This window comes from Capsicum annuum, chromosome 5, assembly GCF_002878395.1.
Source record: "Capsicum annuum cultivar UCD-10X-F1 chromosome 5, UCD10Xv1.1, whole genome shotgun sequence".
Lineage (NCBI taxonomy): Eukaryota > Viridiplantae > Streptophyta > Magnoliopsida > Solanales > Solanaceae > Capsicum > Capsicum annuum.
Genome location: NC_061115.1, coordinates 112,049,773 through 112,071,911, shown reverse-complemented (window position 1 = coordinate 112,071,911; position 22,139 = coordinate 112,049,773). Strand labels below are relative to the sequence as shown.

At 35.3% G+C, this 22,139-nt stretch overlaps 1 non-coding gene across 1 annotated transcript; it reads right to left on the bottom strand.

Annotated features, from left to right (window-relative positions):
• Positions 1 to 2,714: 2,714 nt before the first annotated feature.
• On the bottom strand, positions 2,715 to 2,820 carry LOC124899040. Its single transcript, XR_007056179.1, has one exon. It is a non-coding gene; the product is annotated as a small nucleolar RNA R71 (small nucleolar RNA).
• Between the last annotated feature and the right edge of the window lie 19,319 nt (positions 2,821 to 22,139).

Genomic DNA, 22,139 nt, shown 5'->3' with positions numbered 1-22,139 from the left:
TAACAAGCTATCTTTATCGATGATATAATCAAATGTCTCTCGACCTATTTAAGCTTCTAATTTCCTAATCCTCTAGGACTTAGGAAATTGCTATTCACTGCACAGATTTTACCTCAGATTAATCAACCTTGTCACAACGCTGATTATTAAATAAAGTATTTCCTAGTCCCTATTGATAATTCACTTCTAACTGTATATAATTTATTTCTCAAGCAAATCAAAGTAGGTGTGTCTATTATTTACAACCAACAGACGTTAATTAAAATCTCAGAATTATCAACAAATCCTAACACCTATTAAATCTTTAGTGTTTAGCACATCATCATGGGCTAACCCTAGATCCCAAATTCAGGTTAATGGAGTTTAGCAACTCATGATGCAAAGAACGAAACACATAATTGAGAAGATTAACTTATAGAGATGAATAATAATTTGTGAATCATACATTAGATCACAAAGGAAAATCCCCAAAATAGTTGTTTTGATTGAATCCAAAAAGATAGAGAAAGAAATATCGGAAAATATTCTCCAAGACTCAAAGTAGCGAACTCTCTTTAGAATAATGATGCTGATGAATGAATGCCTCCAGAAAACCCTAAAACAAAGCTTTAAATAGTTCAACCTAAATAAGGAAATACAATTAAACTTGCAGCTTTTTCTTGAAATAGATGACGATATCCGTGACAGCTTATCAGGAGTCTGACAGCTTATCACAGATGTCGTCAACTCCTCTGCACTTTTGGCTTCTGCTGCCTAAGGATGACGATGACGTTGACACCTTATCACCAACCTGACAGCTTATCATGAACGTTGTCAAAAAATGTCTTCATATCCCATTCTCTGTTTAAGGCTGACGACATCCTTGACAGCTTATCACCAGGCTGACGACTTATCATAAACGTCGTCAGCCACATTTGTCCTTTATTTGTCTTTACTTTTCAGCCTTTTTTCTTCCATTATTTTTGGTTCGCCTACATCTCAACAGTTATTGCAAAAATCAAAGTAAGCTAATAAAAAACAACTAAAGTTGCTCAAGACCTTACAATTATTTAGAGTTAAAAGCCTCAAATGTGTTAGTGTAGGCTCACACATCGGTCCAACCATACCACTCCAACCTCCCAACCATACCAAACCAACCCATAGACTATAAACCAAAGGGAATACAAAAACATAATATAAAAATTAATCCCAAAATGTAATATGATGTAACAGTGACTAATCATGTCCAATGATGCCAGCCTCAATATTAATACCAATGCTAAGGCTGATACCTTTCTCGATCCCTTCTATACCAAACTCAGGAAGTACCACAAATACTCTATCCAAAAGAGTAAACAAATTCAATTGGGACATGCCCTCAACCATGGCCAAAACCAATATCCAAAAAAAATAAAAGTGTTTAAGGAAATCCAAAACATGAAATAATGCCTCCCAAAGGGATAGAAGCACACCACTTCAATCTAAATACTAATACCGAATCCACAAACTGAATAGGGTGAGTAGAATGACTATTTCCTACAGAGCATGTGTATAAAACCGCTAGTAGAAGGGTTAGCAACTGACCGCTAGTGTGAATGTCAGGATAAGGATAAACAATGCAAGTTATAAAACCAAGTAAAACCATCCATAATGCATACAACCAGACATATATAAAATCATCCACTATTATATCCCCGCTCAACAATGTACTTGAACGGTTCAACTTAGGTAAAGGATTAGAGGTAGGGATACCATTATCATGTAATTAACCCTATGAATCAACAACCAAGATAAGCAAGTTAATGAATGAAATTCAATACATAGTATGATTGTTTAAAGTGATTTAACCCTGGGATTTTCTCCAATTGATTGTTTCAAGATCTTCACTTTCCATATTGTTTACTTTTCTACAATTTACAAATTCCAAACTCTTTTTGGCTAATGTTGCATCGAATTAATCTAAACTGTGAACTAAAATTGAATCATTGCTAAAGCAAGTATCTATAGGATTGATACTTAGCTTCTTAAAGGCCACTTTACTACTTGATAAGACCACATACACTTGCGTGTGCACTTGGGAGCTGTCATGTTTTTGGCATCATTGCTAGGGACTTGAAGTTCTTCAACTGGTTATTTTAGTTTTACTTTTAGATTTATTTGCTATTTTTATGCTTGGTATTGGTTTTGTTATTACAGAAAATAAGTTTTAAGGTTAGAAAGCTAGCAAGGGATAAGGATTTAGTTAAACCAAGACCCAAACCCGAATAAAAGTTCCATTAATGAAGAAGAGACATAATCCACCTCTCCTAATTTCTAAATAGAAGAAGACCAAGTAGTTTATGCTTTAATGGCTGAAGAACAAGTAGCCTGCAGGACCATAAGAGAAGTGGCAGTTCCACTTCTGATGAACTTGACTTCCCCATTTCAAAGACTGGCTGCTGGGGAGAATTTTGAGTTAAAAAATAAGATAGGGTAGCTTCGTATCGGTAGTGAATAGTTTATAGGGCTCTTACATGAGGATCTACAAGACCACTTGCAGAATTTAATGGAGCATATTGATACTTTCATTCCAACCAGGGTGAATATAGATTATATGAGGCTGACACTTTTTCCATATTCATTATTAGGGGAAGCTAAAAAGTGATAGAATGTGGAGCTGGCCAATTTAATCACATTATGGGATGGCTTAGCAAGAAAGTTTCACATTAGATTCTTCCCATCTGGAAAGACTGTGAGACTTCACAGTGAGATAGTGAGTTTTAAGAATAAGATAGGTGGAAATATTTATTATGCATGGGAACATTTTAAGGAACTTATTTGGGATTGTCCACATCATGAACAATCCAATGAGGTACTTGCTCATACTTTTGTAAAAGCACTTGATCACAATACATAGATTTTTATAGATTCAGCCGCAGGTGGTCAAGCACTAGAATTGACTTATGATAAGCTATACACATTACTGAACCACATAGCGCAATGAAATCCAAAATAGCATTCATATTCTAGAAGTGCCACATAAAGAATTATGGGTGTATTAGAGGTAGACCAATTCACTTCCTTGCCAGCTCAGGTTGTAGTATTACAAAACATAGTTAACACTCATTTTAGCAGCCTAAAATTAGGAGCTCCATAGCCTACAGTAGCAGCCAATACAGTTCAACAAGCTAGTGGTTGGTGCTAGATCTGCAGAAATAGTGGCCATTCAACAGCCATATGTGCTTCAAATCCAGAATTTGTAATGTATATAGGCAATTATCAAGGGAAAAATTATGGTAATGCCTACAACATGAAGTGGCAAACTTAACCATGGAATGCACAACAACAAATTTAGCAACCACAGACACAAGGAAATTAGTTAACTAGTAACATGGAAGAGATATTGAAGTAACTTTTAGCTAATCAAGCATAGTTGACTACAGACATGAAAAATTTGCAAGAATCCCAGAGAAGCTTAGATTTATAGATTGGGCAGTTGTAGAAAGCATTCATTACTAGGCCTCAAAGTGGTCTGTCAACAGATATAAAAAATCCAAAGCAAGTTATGGAAATCACCTTGAGGAATGGTAAAAACCTTCAAGGAGAACCTCCAAAGGCAACTAAGGAGTTAGATTCAGACTTGACTCCCTAATAGGTAAATGAAGAAGTTGCTAACAAATTAAGAAAGTCTGAGTACTTGAAAGAAAAAATTATTGCAAAAGAGATGAAGAAGATGCCGCCACTACCATTCCTTTAGATTTAAATTAAAGAGAAGGATAATGCAATGTTTAAGAAGTTCTTTGACATGTTTAGAGAGCTTCACATTAACTTACCTTCCTTAGATATTTTGCTGGGTATGCCCAAGTATGCAAAGTACTTTAGGGATGTAGTTTCTAATAAGGTAAAATTATAGGATATTGGGGCAATAACACTCACTGAAGAGTGTATCACTGTAATGACATAGAAAATCCCTAAGAAATTGAGAAATCCAGGGAAGTTTACACTACCTGTCCAAATTAGGAGTAAATTATTCCATACACTGAGTGACTTAGCGGTAAGAATAAATCTAATGCCTGTATCCTTCTTTGAAATATTGGGCTTGGGAAAGCCTAGATTGCAGACAGATCCATGGCATATTCGAAAGGAATAATAACGGGTGTCCTAAAAAAGGTTGGTAAAATTATTATTTATAATAACTTTATTGTTCTTGATTTTGAGACAGACGAACAGATACCAATTATCTCGGGGTGTCCATTCTTAAAAACTGGATGAGTGTTGATTGATGTTAGAGATGGCACGCTCAAAATGAGGGTAGAGGATGAAAAGGTAGTATTTGATGTTTACAAAGCACCCAAAATAATGTCCCACTATAAAGATTTATGTATAATCAATATTATTAAAGGGGACAAGTATGGGATGGTTAGTATGATCAATGTCATTAAAGGGGAAAAGTGTGGGGTGGTTAGTCCACCAAAGACCTCTTTGGACTAACGGATTGAGCAGCCTAATCTTCTATCGCCTAAGCTTGATTTGATGCTAATTGATGAGCCTTAAAAGGCTAATGTTGAGGAACCTAATACTCTTACAAATTCACACCCAAGATAGGTAAAAAGAATAAAAAGATGGAGATGAAGTGAGAGAGAGAGGAGGAAAGAGAATGACTAAGTCATAGTTGGGTCGTGTCGCAACACTAAATCAAGCTCTGCTTGGGAGGCAACCCAAGTTAAGTAGGTATGATTTATTTTTAGTTTTTAATATTTATTTCACATAGTTTTTGTTTTTTAGTGAGTCATAGGTATGGGAAGTTTTAGTACCAAAAACCTTAGCTAAGAAGCATGGCAAAAACTGAGTGTGGGGTCCCATGGATTTCATTAATGCAAAAGATAATACTAGCTAGGCCTAGAGGCCTCAAGGAGTATTTCTATCTCTTACTTTTAAGTTCACTGTAGGGACAAAGTAGATTTTAAGTGTGGGGTGGGGAAATTCCTAAATTTTGGCTCAATTTAATTTTTCTTTGGTGTAAGATATTCTTGTTGGTGCTATTTTTGATTACATGGTACAAGTGTTTTGTTTGGTAAAAGCATACAGAATAAGTGAATTGCTACTTTTTGAGACTCTTAGGCTTATTTTTGTGACTCTTATACTTTTTGGCTTGAATTTGAATTGATGTTATTGTTGGGTTGAGAGTCTATGATAATCTTATTAAGTTGAGCATGTGCCATGTGTGTGTGAGGTATTTTGTATATTCCTTATTGCATATGATGACTAGAACTTACCTGGTGTGTGTGCAAAGCGAAATAAAGAATGGTAGTTCAGGAGATGATTTAGGCATTTCTTTGATAGCCTTATTTTATATATTTTATTTGTATTACCCTTTGTGCATTATCCTAGTTAACTCCCATTGAACCTTTAGCCTTTTATTTGGTAGCCGCATCAGTAGCCTAATCCCATATTTTATAGACCTTAATAAGATCTAAAGGCTCCTAGGTGCTGTAATGAAAAATTGATTTATTAAGGAGTTTGACAAATTAAAGAAAAAGGTGAAATTGATTCCCCAAGGTAATAGTTTTTGGTATTTATATTTTGTGTGGTGGTTGGGAGTGATATAAATGGTGTTAGAAATCTTTTCATGATTGTAGAAAATGATAAAAATTAAATATTGAAGAAATAAACAATACACCCACCATGTGTTTCTAAAAATGCTTAAAAGAGATAGGGTAAAATAAATGAATAGGGTACACAAAAATGGTGCAAATTGGTTGTTGGAGATTGGTTCTAAATGTATAATGTAGTGTATTAAAGCACTTAGATAGGTTAGTCACTATTCAAAAATAGTTCCTACCTGTCCCTTAGCCTACATTACACCCTGAAAAAGACCTAATTGATCCTATACTTAACATTGTAATATTAGTAGAGCACTACAATAAGTCAAAGCTTATGGTTCATTGTGTGTAACTTGTGAATGCCTTGTGAGAGTGAGCATAATTTGATTCTTATATGCATTAGGTTATAAATTTCTTAATTATGAGTGATTATGGGTAACTCTCTTGTTGTGAGGGCACATATTTGATGAATGTGGGAGATTTGTATGATGTCCTTGATAAAATAATAAGCATGAGTTTTCCAAATAGGTGATTTAATTCTTGAGTCTAGAATGTTTTGGAGTAGTGTTCATAAACATTTAATTATGTTTGTAATATGATTAGTATAGAACTTGCATTCTGGTAGTCATGGTAGTACTAGCTTGAGTGTCTTTCATAGAGTAGAAGTGTAGAGTCTCCAGATCATGATTTTTATAGTGAATAATTGCTCAAGGATGAAAAAGTATTTAAGTGCGGGGTGGTGATGTTGGGTGTATTTATACATTCTAGTGTCACTATTCTAGCCTTTTTAGCCTTGTTTGAGGTTGATTCATGTGCTATGTGAGATAATGAGATGAATGTGTATATAAGTGTTAAAGCATGTTTTTATAATTTTAAAAGTGAATTCGAAAAAAGTTTGTACTTCAAATAGTCATTTAGAGTTCATTCAAGAAAACTAGTTTTACTAGCTTGAGCTAGGTGCTTGTGTAGTTGGTCTCATTGGATTATATTGTATTTAATATGTTCCAAATAGTTTCAATGTGTAATTATGGGTGGAATAATTTTTTTTTAGCAAGAAAAGTTCAATTTATTAAGTGTACAGCTAGAATAATAAGTTGAAGATTAACATGAACTAACTAGGCTTTTAGCTCTTGTTTTGATTCGACGTTATGAGTAGTGTGTTGTGTTTGTCACCTAATTTGTGGTATGTGATGGTGTAGGAAGCTTTATAAGATGAATATGATGATATTTTGATTTTTAAAAGGCTTGAAATCCATGGGACATACACCCTAAGTCAAGCGATGAAAGATTGGAGGACTAACACTTAACCAAAATTCGAAGAGCAACTTCTAGAGGGTCAAGGCGATTTGGAGGCGGCGCCCCACATGGAGCAGGTCTATGGATAGGGCATAGCCTTTCCTAGAGCAGGCCTAAGCCCAGGGTGTAGCCTCACCTGGATCGGGAAACCAGGGTGGTGCCCCCCTACTCCCTTCTAGGAAAATTGAGGAATTCTAATCCTAAATGGCCTAGGTTCATTTTTGTACTATAAATACGTCATGGTCACGTTTCTTACTTATTCTTGGACTTATTTTGCAGATCAAGGGGCTGATACAACTTAATAATTAGTTTTTTTATTATTTTAATTTATTTCATACATGTTTTTAGTCGTTAATTACCACGTTGTGATTACGATTATGACTATGCGTGGCTAAACGCCCTTTTCCGGGGTTAAAGCCAAGAACATGAGTATTATTGTTTTGAATTAAATCTGTTTAACTTTGTTTATCATTATTTGTTTTGTGTTCATCTTTGATTTTACTATTTTAAGGATTCGCGACCCTTAGAATATATCAATTGTCCACCTTTTGATCTCGGGAGAAGGAATACGAGATAGAATATAGAGATTATGGTTTTTATTTCTTTATGAACTAAGGAATTCAAATTAGTATCTAGAATAGGGATGAACTTAGATACCTTACTTGATTCAAACATAGGATGATAGCTTAAAGAACTTAAGTGGACTATTACATCCCCGTTAGTTGAAGGTTCAACCTAGGTAAAGGATTCGAGGTCGGGAGACCATTATCATGCAATTAACCCTATGAATCAACAACCAAGATAAGAAAGTTAACGAATGAAATTCAATACATAGAATGATTGTTTAAAGTGCTTTAACCCTAGTCTTTTCTCCTATTGATTGTTTCAAGATCTTTATTTTTTGCATTGTTTACTTTTCTATAATTTACAAATTCCAAAGTCTTTTTGGCTATTATTGTATCGAATTTATCTAAACTGTGAACTGAAATTGAATCGTTGCTGAATCAAGTCTCTGTAGGATCGATACTTGGCTTCTTGAAGGCCACTTTACTACTTGATAAGACCACATACACTTACGTTTGCGCTTGGGCGCTGTTAGAAATCATAACCAAGCATTCAATATCAAAAACCTAAAATAATAGTTGAAAACCATAATCATGAAATAGTAAAACCATGAAATTAATCATATAAACTATGCCTTTAGTTGAAATTACAATAAGGGAAGAGAATCATGCCTTATACCGAAAAATTGATGGAAGGAAATCACCCAAATAAGACCCAAAGCAATCCACAAGATGAAACCCCAAACTTCTTGCCCTAAAAGCTCTTGAGAGAATTATGAAGTGTTTTGGAATAGATTCTAAGTGTTAATGAGTAGAATAATAGGGTAAATAGCCTCTAAAGTGTATTAGTAGTCATGGGTCCTAGTTAGGTTAAGTAGGGAAATATTCAGAATACCCCCACTTAAATCTATTAAAAACCCATCACAGGGATACAACTGACCCATACGAGTCGTACCCTCCTATACGATCCATACCCAACACTCGTATCCAAGCCTTAACCCTTGTATCAAACACTCTCCAGTATACGACTTATTCAACCAAGTCGTAACCACAACATATGATTCATACACATAACCTGTACCCCTGGGAAAATGAAATACTAGAAGGATCAAACATTGCCCGCCATACGAGTCCTTGATACGACTTGTACCCATTCCTATGACTCATAACCCTAATTCATACCTATTCTAGTGACCAAAATCATTCCACAAACTAACACTGGTTAGCATACGACGGGACCATACCACTCGTACCCTAGCATACAGCTCATACCCATGAGTCATATTAGGTTCGGAGAACGGAATTCCAGGGCATTTTCTAAGGGTCAAAACCCAGGATGTTTTAGTCTACCCCACTTGGAATATTCATCCATGAATGATGGATAAGGTAGGTGTAATGACACACAGAGTCATTTCAATTATCAAACATCCCTTCAACAAAGTTTGAAAACAAAGAGACAAATATGTTAATCTTTCCTTTAACAAACTCAGAAAATAAAGATGTGTTGAAGACACATACCTTCTGCATGAATCCCAAGAGCAGAAAACAAATATGGATACTTGGACTTCATGTCCCCTTCCACTTCCCAAGTAGCTTCTTCCACCTTATGGTTCCACCATAGAACCTTAATTGAAGCCATATCCTTGATCCACAACCACTGAACTTTTCTATCTAATATCTTAACCAGGACCTCTTTATAAGACAGAGAATCCGAAATACCCAATCCTTCCAAAAGAGCAACCAAAGAAGGATCACTAAGATACTTCCTCAACATAGAAACATGAAAGATTGGATGAACCAAACTTAAGCTAGATGGAAACCCCAACTCATAAGCAACATTTCCAACTCTCTAAAAAATCACATAAGGACCAATGAACCAAGGACTAAGTTTTCTCTTTTTTCCAAACCGCACCACTCCATTCAAGAGAGACACCTTGAGGAATACTGCTTCCCAGACCTCAAACTCCAAGTCTCTAAGCCTAACATCTACATAGGAGTTTTGGAAACTTTGGGCGGCTTTAAGCCTATCCCAAATCACCTTGACCTTCTCCATTGCTTGATAAACCAAATCGGGACCTAAAATGTCTGCCTCCCAAAGTTCAAACCACCCAATAAGAGATCTATACCACTTGCAATCCAATGCCTTGAAAAGAACCATACCAATAATCGAATGATATCTATATTTGTAAGAAAGATCCACCATAGGTAGATGCTCAACCCAATTTTCATGATCAATGCAATTTCCACCATAGTCAATCACACAGGCCCGAAGCATTTCCTCCAATATTTGAATAGTTCTCACCACTTGCCTATCCAATTGTAGATAAAAAGCATACTCAGACTAACCTTAGTACCCAACCCTTTTTGGAAATACCGCTAAAAATAAGATGTAATTTGCATACCACGATCAAAGATAATTGAAATAAGTACCCCATGTAGCTTCACAATTTCCTAAAGATGAAACCTCGCATAATTCTCTACCGAAAAAGTAGTTCGAACTGGAAAGAAATGCGCACACTTGGTATCTTATCAATGATGAACCAAATCTAATCATATTGATTCTGAGACCAAGGAAGACCAATAACGAAGTCCATATTGATCACTTCCCACTTCCATTTGGGAAAATCAATTTCTTGATACAACTCTCCTAGCGTCATGTGCTCAACCGTAACTTATTAACATATTGTACACTTGGCCAAGAAATTAGCCACATTTCTCTTCATGCCATTCCACCATTAGATCTCCTTGAGATCATGATACATCTTAGTATAGCTGGGATAAAAAACATAGCCCAACTCATGCGCCTCAGATAAAATCCTTTCCCTCAACCCGTCGATATTTAGAACACAAACCTCTCCTGGTATCATAACGTACCATCACTACTGATATCAAACACCACTACCTTTTGCCCACCAACATCACCCTTGATTCTCATCAAGACAGAATCCAACACTTGCTTTTCTGTAATCTGCACACCAAGGGATAATCAAACCACTTCTTGCACCATCACACCCCCATCCTTAGAGTCTAAAGGATGAACTCCCAGATTAACTAAACAGTAAATATCCTTTAAAATTTCCCGCTTTCCTTCCTCCACATGAGCCAAACTCCCCATGGATAACCTACTAGGAGCATCAACAACCACATTAGCCTTCCCTGGGTGGTAGTGAAGACTCAAATCATAATCCTTGAGAAGCTCAAGACACCTCCTCTGTTTGAGATTAAGATCTTTCTGAGTGAATATGTACTGAAGACTCTTGTGATTAGAAAAGATATCCACATGAACACCATACAAATAATGCTGCCATATTTGCAAAGCAAACACAACCATTAACAACTCTAAATCATGAGTAGGATAATTCCTCTCATGTACCTTCAACTATCTAGAAGCATAGGAAATCACCATCCCATGCTGTATCAAAACAAAATGAAGCCTTACCCGAGATGCATCAAAATAAACCAAAAACCCATCATTGCCTTCCAGTAAAGTCAGGATTAGAGCTGAAGTCAACTTATCCTTTAACTTCTCAAAACTTCCTTCACAAGCATCCGACCAAGAAAACTTAACCTTTTTCTAAGTCAACTTAGTCAGTAGAGCATCTATCAAAGAAAAGCCTTCCATAAACCCCCTATAATTCCCAGCTAAACCCAAGAAGCTTTGGATATCGGGTGGAGTCGTGGTCCTAGACCACTTCTTCACCATACCAACCTTTTGTGGATCCACATGATCCCTTCACTAGAAATAATATGGCCCAAGAAAGTCACAGCGTTCAACTAAAACTAACACTTAGAGAACTTGGAATACAACTATTATTCCTTTAAGTTTTACAACACCACACGAAAGTGATTAGCATAAGCCACCTCACTCTTCGAATAAACAAGAATGTCATCAATAAACACAATAACAAAGAGATCAAAATACTACCTAAACATCCTGCTCATCAAGTCCATAAATATTGTTGGAGTGTTAGTCAATCCAAAAAACATCACCAAGAACTCAAAATGCCCATACCAAGTACGAAAAGTCCTATTAGGGATATCCACCTCCGTAATCTTAAGATAATGATACCCAGACCAAAGATCTATCTTAGAGAAGAACTTTATACCCTGTAACTTATCAAAAAAATCATTTATCTTCAGGAGAAGTTACTTGTTCTTGACTATCACCTTATTCAACTACCTGTAGTCAATGCACATCCGAAGTGAACCATCTTTCTTGCGCATAAATAATGCTGGTGCACCCCATGAAGAATCACTAGGATGAATAAACCCTTTATCCAGAAGATCCTTGAGTTGCTTCTTGAGTTCCCTAAACTCAACCGGAGCCATCCTATATAGAGGAATAGAACTTGGATGAGTGTACGGATGCTAATCAATACAAAGCTCTATTTCCCTATCTGGAGGAACACCAGGAAGATCATTCAGAAAGACCTCTGGAAACTCATTAACCACAGGGACTGAAGAAAAAGAAGGACCTTCAAAGTTAGAATCTTTAACCTGGACCAAGTGATAAAGACAACCCTTAGCGATTAACCTCTGAACTATAAGATAAGAAATAAACCTCCCCTAGGATCTAAGGAACTACCTCTCAATTCTATAACCGATTCACTAGGTAACTTAAAAATAACCTTACGGGTCTAATAATCCAAAGATGCATAACAAGAATACAACCAATTTGTACTTAGAATTACATCAAAATCTACCATATCCAACTCAAATCCATCTGCCAAGGTATGCTTGCTACCAATAGATACCACACACCCGCTATAGACTATCTTAGCAATAATTGAGTCACCTACTGGGGTAAAAATAGAAAAAGGATCTGAAATAACTTCCAAACCAAAACCAAAAACACAACCATATATGGAGTCACATAGGAAAAAGTAAACCCTAGATTAAGAAAACAATATACATCATGAAAGAAGATCTATGACATACCAGTAATAACATCAGGCGATGCCTTAGATTTCTATCGGGATGCTAAAGCATACCATATATTCTGACCAACACTAGAACTAAGAATAGTAATAGAAGGAGATGCCACCCCACTAGGTGTTGGAATAGAAGATAAAGCCACAAGAACCTTATTCGCCTCTATAACAACCTTATTAACCGGATAATCCCTAAGCCAATGGCCTACCTGGCCACACTTGAAGTATTTTTCCTTTCCATTTTTGACCATAGAATTGACAAAGAGGACATACAGAAATTGATTGACCTCCGCTCGCTTGCGATTGGGAATTATCCCCACCTTTGACCACTTGCCACCATCTCTACCACCCTAAGATTAAGCACCTCCCTGATTAGAAAACCTGCTCCTTTTTCCCTATCTATCCCTAAACTCTGCATGCTTTCTCTTCTCATCTTTATCCTACTGTATATGAACAGTCAACCTTGAGATGTCCATATCTTTAATCTATAAGGCAATTTTTCTCTCTAAAATCAAATCTTTATTTAACCCAAAAGAAAATTTCATCATTTTAGACCTCATATCAGCCACTAAATCAGGAGCATACCTTGATAACTGATGTAACTCCAAAGCATATTCCTTTACTAACATCCTCTCCTACCTAAGGTACACATATTTCTCCATCTTAGATTACTTGAACTCTTAAGGAAAGAAAAGATCTAAGAAGGCATTAGAAAAGGCCCCCCACAATCCTTTCCTTTTCATATCACCTTTATCCCAGTCCCACTCCTCATACCACTAATAAGCAACATCATTGAGCTGATAAGCTGCAAAGTTAATCCCCTTAATATTAGTAGCCAGCATCACACGAAAGATCTTTTCCATCTCATCCAAGAATCCCTATGGATCCTCCTTCACCTTCACCCTAGTAAAAGTTGGAGGACCCATCTTTATAAATTGACCCACCCATGTGGCTTCAACAAACAAAGCACCACTCGTACCCCTCTCATCCTGAGCAACAACCAGTTGGGCAATAACATGAATAGACTAACAAAATTCTATGTTCGTTACATTTCCCTGAGGGACCTGAGTAGAACTAGCCATAATAAGAAGAACTCCAACACCATCAGGAATGGGACCATGAGATCAAGGATGTACTCCAAACATAAGACGCACCCCTTTAGCATTATCCCCAGATGGTACGGAAGAATTTTCTTGTGTTCTGATCTAGTAGGCATGATCTGAAAGACCAATAAATAAGGATTAGAGGAGATTTCAAGATTGATATCTCAAGATTGAAGATAGAATATCAAAAAAAAAGTAAAAGATTCCTAAATGTCTTAATGCCCCTCTCTTATGAGTGTGGCGTGCTTCTCACCCTTAAAAGAGACTCTACTCGATATGGCTTTATGGACTTCTTAGTTAACTATAAATCTTAGCTCAGATACCAAATTGACATAACCGAACCCTAGGCCTTGTCGTAACAGGTATTCCAAGTCAAACCAGCATTGGGGACCGCCCTCTGTTACCCAACCCAACCACCTATATCCAGCCTTAGGTGGAATAAATTTCGAACATATAATAAGATAACATTATTGTTCTTATAAAGACTCTGGGATAGGGTCACGATTGAGATTGACCCAACTAAGTCCAACCATACCACACAAACCACCTAACCATACCAAACCAACCCATAGACAATAAACCAAAGGGAATACCAAAACATAATATAAAAATCAATCCTAATGTATAATATGATGGGACATTAAGAAATTATGTCTGATGCTGCAATCCTCAATATCAATACCAATGTTAAGGCTAACATCTCTACCGATCCCGCCCATACTAACCCTTGAAAGTACCATAAAGCCTCTATCCAAAAGAGTGCATAAATCTATTTGGGACATGTCCCCAACCATGGCCAAAAATAATATCCAAAATAAAAGAAAAGTGTCTAAAGAAATCCATAACATGAAATGATGCCTCCAAAAGGGATGGAAGCTTACCTCTTCAGTCCAAGTACAGATACCAAAAATGCGTGCAAAATAAGAAGAGTAGAATGGTCAGTTCCTGCATAGCATGGGTATACAACCGTCAGTAGATGGGATTAGCGAGTGACCGCTAGCTTGAATCTCATGATAAGGATAAAAAGTACCAGTTATAAAACTAAGTAAAACCATCCATAATGCATACAACTATACATATATAAGTGTCGAGAAAAGGGAGCAGGTTTAGCATGCATTTAAAAACTTTATACCTAGGCTGTGTAGCTTGGTTATCCTAAACAACCCAAGTGTTATATGGGTTCAGCTCTACCTGCTGAAAAGGCCTAGTGTGTGTAGCCACACGACATGGGAAGTATCCTATAAATGACTAGTAAATCACCTAATATAAAATATAAAACATGCACACGTTCATCAAGATCTCCCATATCGTCAACTATAAGTTTCAAATTTTGGTCCCCCCGGGACCACCACCTTCCACAGCTTAGCTATACACTCCTCTATTAATGCCTAATTAAAACCATTTCTAAACAATCCATTTACAATATATTAACCAAGGCCAATATTAGTGGTATCGTCATACCACCTCTTACTTACAAGTAATATCCATAGGCAAACTATTTAGGTTAAGAGGACCTTAGGTGCCCTTCCAATTACCATATTAAATCCACTTGGGAGACTTCCATTTTCTCCAAAAGCATAAACATTTAGCCTTTAGCCTTTTTCAAATCATTTAAGCCATGTATAAATCCTTTATCAAGTTTAACACATTTAAGAGTTCCATTAAAAAAAGTCAATTTAATGAACATATCTTTATAAGTATTTATCAAACACATTGAGGGGCATAATATAACCAAAACCAATTTCAAACACCATGAAAACATTACCATGCAATCCAATTATCCAAATCAATCATTGATGCATATAAAAGTATAATTAAACCATAGGAAAACATAAATAAGCATTCAATATCAAAAACCCCAAATAGTATTTAAAAACCATAATCATGAAATAGTAAACCCATGAAATCTATCATATAAACCATGCCTTTAGTTAAAATTACAATGAAGGAAGAGAATGATGCCTTATACCAAAGAATTAATTGAAAGAAATCACAAAGACAATCCCCAAAGAAATCCACAAGCTGAAACCTTAGCCTTTTTGCCTCAAAAGCTCTTTAGAGAATTATGAAGTGTTTTGGAACAGTTTCTCAGTTTTAATAAATATAATAATAGGCTAAATAGCCTCTAAAACGTATTAGCAGTTGTGGGTACTAGTCAGGGTAAGTAGGGAAATATCCAGAATACCCCTACTTAAATTCTATAAAAACCCATCACAGGGATACGATTGACCCATATGAGTTGTACCCTTCTATAAGATCCGTACCCACCACTCGTATTCAAACCTCAACCCTTAAATCAAACACTGTCCAGTATATGACTCATCCAGCCAAGTCGTAACCACAACATACGATCCGTAACCATAACCCTTATCCCTGGTAGAATAAAATACCAGCAGGATCAAATACTCTGGTACATGTTTTTTTTCTTCATAAGTAGCTAAATATTTTAGTCTTGGTATTATGTTAAACTAAGGTTCAATTAGTTATGGGTTGTGATGTATTTATGTTTATGCTAGTTAGTGGATAATGGGTTCTGCTATTGCTCGATAAAATTAGTTGGGATTTGTGGGTGAAAACCCCAAATACCGAAAATGAGTTTGTTGGGTGAAAACCCAAAACTCTTAAAAGCTCAAACCATCCATGAAAAAGAGGTTTGGGTGAACATTCGGATCCCAGATCATCCTTCAAAATGGGATGTGGGAACTAAGACAATAATAGATAATTAATGGATTTAGTTCACTGATTCTCACTATTTTAAACATAAGAGTGAGTATGAAATTGACTACATCTTGGGTATTCTCCTAGAAATAGGGATACCCAATGGAGGTACTAGGTGAATATAATTAAAATACTTGTTAGGTATCTGAAAAGATCAATAGGTAAAATTCTTGAGGTTTTATTGACAAGTTAGCCTCAAGGAAACTAGACCTAGCCTATGATACTGCCCAAGTGCACACGCAAGTATACGTGGTTTTATCAAGTGATATAGTGACTTCAAGGAAGCCCAAGTATCGATCTATCAGGGACTTGCATTCGACGCCTATCTAATTGTTAGTCTAACTAATTGAGAAAAAATAAACACAAAGAGTTTTGAATAATTGTAAACTAAAAATAAGACAATGCATAAAATAAAAGTTTTTGGACAATCAATGGAAGAAAACCTAGGGTTAAAGAACTTCGAATAATCATACTATATTTTTGAATTTCATTCGTCAACTTGCTTATCGTGGTTGTTGATTAGTAGGGTTAATTACATGCTCATGGTTTCCAAACCTCTAATCTTTTGCCTAATTTGGACATTACAACTACTTCATTGAGCAGGGTTGTAATAATCCAATTAAGTTAATTACAGCTATAATCCAACGTATGAATCAAGTAAGGTATCTAAGTACATTCCTCTCCTATAAAAGAATAAAAACTCAAACTTTATTTATTCTCGTGTTCTATCTCCCTATTCCCTCTCTTGAGATTCAAAGGTTGACAATATATGTATTCCAAGGGCTGCGAATCCTTAAAATAATTAAAACAAAAATAAACAAACAACCAAATATGATAAACAAAAATTAATCAAAATTAATCAAAAACAATAGTAATCATGTTCTTGGCTTTAACCTCAGAAGGAGAGTTTTTTAGCCATTAATATTTATAATCATGATTCAAATAATTGAATAAATGATATGAAAAATTAAAAATTAAAACTTCATAAACCGTGTAGCTGCCTCCTTATTTTTCTCGAAAGTCGTGTCCCCCGTATTGAATTGCGTCGAGATGTTTATATATACTTCAATTTTGTTCCCAGTTATCCATGTTTGACCAAAAATAGTAATAATAATGTCCATGTACTGTCCAAATTGGTACCAGCTGTTCGTGTCTCCTCCTCCTATTCCAAGTTTGACCAAATATGTATAATATAATATATATTAGAATCAAAATGTGAAAGGGATTTAAGAGCTGGCACGTATTTTAATGAATTTTTCCTCCAGGTCCAATCCTTGTCGGTGCAGCATTTTATTTGAGTGACGCGACGTGTCGTTGAACGTGTTAGAACATCGATGCAACGCGTTGACTTTACATCGTTTCACTGAAGTTTGCGTTCAAAAATTTGGTTAAGTGTTGAACATTTCTTTTTTCCATGTCTTTTGTAGTATATTTTTAATAAATTTTGAGCCATTTTATTATCAATTTATCACCGTATTTAGTTCAACAAGCCTCCTACAATATTATCGACCACATATTCAAAATTAAAACAACACAATATTCTCAACAACAAATCAAAACAAGAGTTAAGATAAGACAAATTCACAATGATCTTCCACTTATTATTTTGACTCTTGACTTAGTCAAATTGAACTTTATCCATTAAAAATAAGTTATTCGACTCATAATTACACCATTAAATCGTTTGGAACAAATTAAACACATTAGAATCCAACGAGATCAACCAGACACACACCTAACTCAAACTAGTAAAACTAGTTTTTCGGGTTGAACTCTAAATTACTCAATTAAATACAAACTTGTTTGAAAAATACTTTGGACTTGTAATCACAAACTTGGACACTTAAATGCTTATTTATATCAATATGAACATGTTAAGCACATGAATATTTTCTAAACAAGGCAAAATAAGCTAGAATAATGATACCAAAGTGTATAAAATCACCTCAGATCAGCCTACCATATTGTTAACAACTAGAATGTACACCAAATCTACACATACCCATACCTAATTTTCCCTAAGGTAAACATAATCCAAATATTCTCTTAACATCAAAGTTAAATTACAATTATTGTATAGTTTGTGAATTTGAGTTACTATTGACACACATTCTCCCAAAACGAAAACCCCCTATTTTAAATCATGCTTGTTAATTTATTTGGACTTCTGGTGTTTTCTTAGTAAGTGTTAATACCTATAAGACTAGAATTCTACTTTTCACTCCTTTGGAATTCGACCTCAACAAAAGTTACGATATTGACAATGATTGTCCTCTACCAAATTGCATATAATAGGTAAGAGTTATTAAAATATCACCATTTCCGTAGAACAAATTGGTGTATTGAGTTTGTTTAGAATTTTATCTTACTTGGTTGAATTCAAACTTGTAAATATTTGTTTGTGATTTTCTTTTGTTTCTTATGTTTGGTAGATTTTTGTTTTGTTTACTTATCACTATGGCATCTTTGAATGAAAGTGAGTTTGGTGGTTGGAAATCTTATCTTTATGATCCATATCCATATTATGATGGATCCCACTTTTGGTAAGATTGTAGATATGATCCTTGGAGAGAGATATATGCACCATTTCGATCCTATTAGGAATATGATTTTTCTTTATGTGGTGATCGAGATTGACATTGAAGTGATTGCCATAATCCCCCCTTCCTCCATTATAATAACCCAATTGATAGTTCTTCTTATAATACTGATAGTTATAATGATGGGAAAAAAAGAACAACATGCCAAAGAAAATGGGATTGAAGCAATTCAACTTATCTTGGATCGGGTGGACACAACGGGGGATAACATACATCTCTTGTATCAATTCGTGGAGGCATGTAACAAGGAAATCAAAAGGAAAGAAGAGATAGGTAATAAAGCCAATCTTTCAAATATCATGAATATACCCGCTCTTCTAAATTAGCTTAATATGAAACAAACCTCAATGGTTCCCAACCAATCAAACTAAACATGAGAAATAATGCCAAGATTGAGGAAATAGCACAAGAGTTGAGAGAAAACGCCAAACAAATCCTTTGTGAAGGATCTAATTCATTTTGGGGTGAGAATGTTAAGAAGGATGTGTCTCCAAAATTAGGAAGAAGACCTCACTTAAACAACTTTTCAACATTATGCTTGGTGGATTTGATGAAAGTTGAACCACCCAAGCAAATGATAAATTTTGGAGATGAGAAGGAAAATCCCTTCATTTTAGTGTTTGTCATTCCAAAAATGCAAAATAAAGCCCCTCACTTGAAGGCTAATAAATTCAAAGTGTGATGTGTAACAAGTGTATTCTTGATGTTCTCATCGATACCCAATGGGCCTATTAGGAAGTTTGATGTGAAGTTGGGTAAAAGGTTCAAGTCTTCAAAGTGGAAAAATAGAAAATACTTCATTGTGTCCTCACTTTTCCCAAAGTAACTCTAAGATGCATTGATCTAAAGTTGGGCTGCCTATTTAAATCTTCTAAATGGATACATAAATGATAGTCGAAAGACGTCGTGCCGCGACTTTAACTAAGGCACTTCTTGGGAAGCAATCCATGGAATTTTTGTTGATGTTTTCTAATGTTTTTGGTTTAATTTTTAGCTTGTTTTTGGCTGTTTGTAGGTGATAGCACTTGTTGGGATGGGTACCACAAGTATGAAACCCCGGATAAGTATATTGGACTTTGTTTTCATCACTTCCTCTCTTTTGTAAGCTTACAAAGTATGCTCTTTACAATACAAATGATGTAACATTCCATGATTTATTTTGGTTTGAATATAATTTATTTGAGCTTAATTTGGTAGAATGTGGATGTTGGGATGAAGATTTATGAATACGTGCCTTATCTCAAATGATAAATTGTAAAATTCTTATTTTCATACACTAGTGCACACCATATATTTGATGAAACACTCACTTGAGGTTTGTTTTCTTAATTGAGTGGTGATTGATTTAATTTGGTTAGTATGATTACAAGTAGTATGTTTGGTAAGGAATTGGTGCATTGGGCTTGTTCACATGTGTTGTTATTTTATCTATTCAAGCTCTTACTTTTCATGCACACCAAAAGTTTGTTAAATTGTCAAAAATAGAGAAATGCCTTATATGCTTGTAAAGGTTAATGTAAACTTTCTTGGGGCTTCTTGTGATAATTTTAGGGGTATAACTTTGAGTCCAATTGGTCTTAAATATGGGATAACCGGTGTTTTTTTCTTGAAGTTGTTGATGAATTTTGTGTCTATGGTGTGATCGATTAGTGTGCATATCATAGAATCTTGGGGCTTTTTATGATCATTTTGGGAGTATATCTTTGAGTCTAATTGGTATTAAAAGTGGAATAACCGATGGTTCTTGGTTGAAGTTTTTGATAAATGCTGTGTCCATGGTGTGATCGATTAGTGTGCTTATCATAGCATCTCTGGGTGAAGTAACCCGAGAGACATGAATGCTTGCCTTGCCCTATGATAGATTGGGTTATTCCATTTCTAACGGTATAAGGTCATTTATGTTTATATTGGTTCCATGAGTGTTTTATGAGCTAAATGGACAACATATGAAGTTGTGAAGAAATAATCCCATGAAGTGTAATGATAATGCTGCCTTTCATCACCTAAGTTTTTCTTTAATTGTTTAGGAAGCGGCAACCTTTCAAAAATACTTTTAAAATGTCATTGACAAGAAATGAAATGATTTTGAGAAAAAAACCAAAAAATATATAGTTTTCTTTTTTAAAATGATTAGGGATATTTTCGAGTTTCTTTTGAATGAGACAATTAAATTCAATTTTTGGCTCTCTCTTTACAATGATGAGTCCTTGACTCAGAGAAACTTATTAAGCTCAAATTGCTAAAATTGTTTGGGAGATTAACTTCTTGTTATATGAGTACGATGTCATGTATGGTGAGATTTTTGAATCATTATTGTACATATATGCAGTCTAGAACTTGCCCCGAGCATGTTTAAAGCAAAATTCTAGACAAGATTGGCTTTGAGAATGACCCAAGGCCCCTTTTGACCCATCACATAGCCAAATTCCAACCTTAACTTTGTTCCCTAGTTAGCCCCTTTGATCTTTTTTGCCTATTTTTCTTTCTTTTCGTAATGATAACCTTGCTAAAACACCCAACCCCTTTTAAAATCTTTTTTTTGACACTTAACCTCTTTTGATGCATCGAATAATTCAAAGTAATGAAATATAGGTGAAAGCTTATGTCTGGGGAGTTTGTATAGTTGGGAGAATAAAGTAAGGGTTATTCAAACTCCAAGTTTGGGGGGAATTAATGTGATGTTCTTAGATGAGCCAAGAAAGGTGGATGTAAGGTGCTAAAAAAGATAAGAGACATACTTAATGGTAAATTTTTATATCCTAACGCATAGAATGTGAAGTTAAAAGAGGCAAATGAGGGGGCTAAGAAGCGCTTAAAGTTAGAAAGTCTCTTAAAAAAATCCAAAGAAATGAAGGAAAAAAATGGTGGCTTTGAATTTTTTTGTAAATACTAATAAAAAAGGTAGGTAAATATGAGAAATGATTTGAAGGAGAACAAGGCGGATAGTTTGAAAATTTTGGGGTAAAAGGGGTTGAAAAATTGCCTTAATGGGGGTATTTTAGTCAGTTGATCCTTGTATATTCCTCCCCGTACCTTAAACCTTCATCTTGACTCGCAAGACCTTGGTGATTCCACACTAGGTAAGTCTACATTAAAAGAAAAAAACACAAAGGGTAAGCCTATGGTTCTACTCATTGTACTTGAATCTCTTTGCGAGAGTGAGTGTGGATTCTTTCATTATTTAAGCTCCTTTAGAAATTTCAATGTCTTTTATGTGTGTGGAGCTAAATATTTCTTATGAGCGACATTGATACTTTGGGTAGAGGATGAAGTCTTACTCTCAATTTGGGTAAATGGGTTAAGTATCTCTTACTTAATGCTCATTTGTGTAGTTAAAGATGAAAAAGGAAATTATGCAAGTCATTCA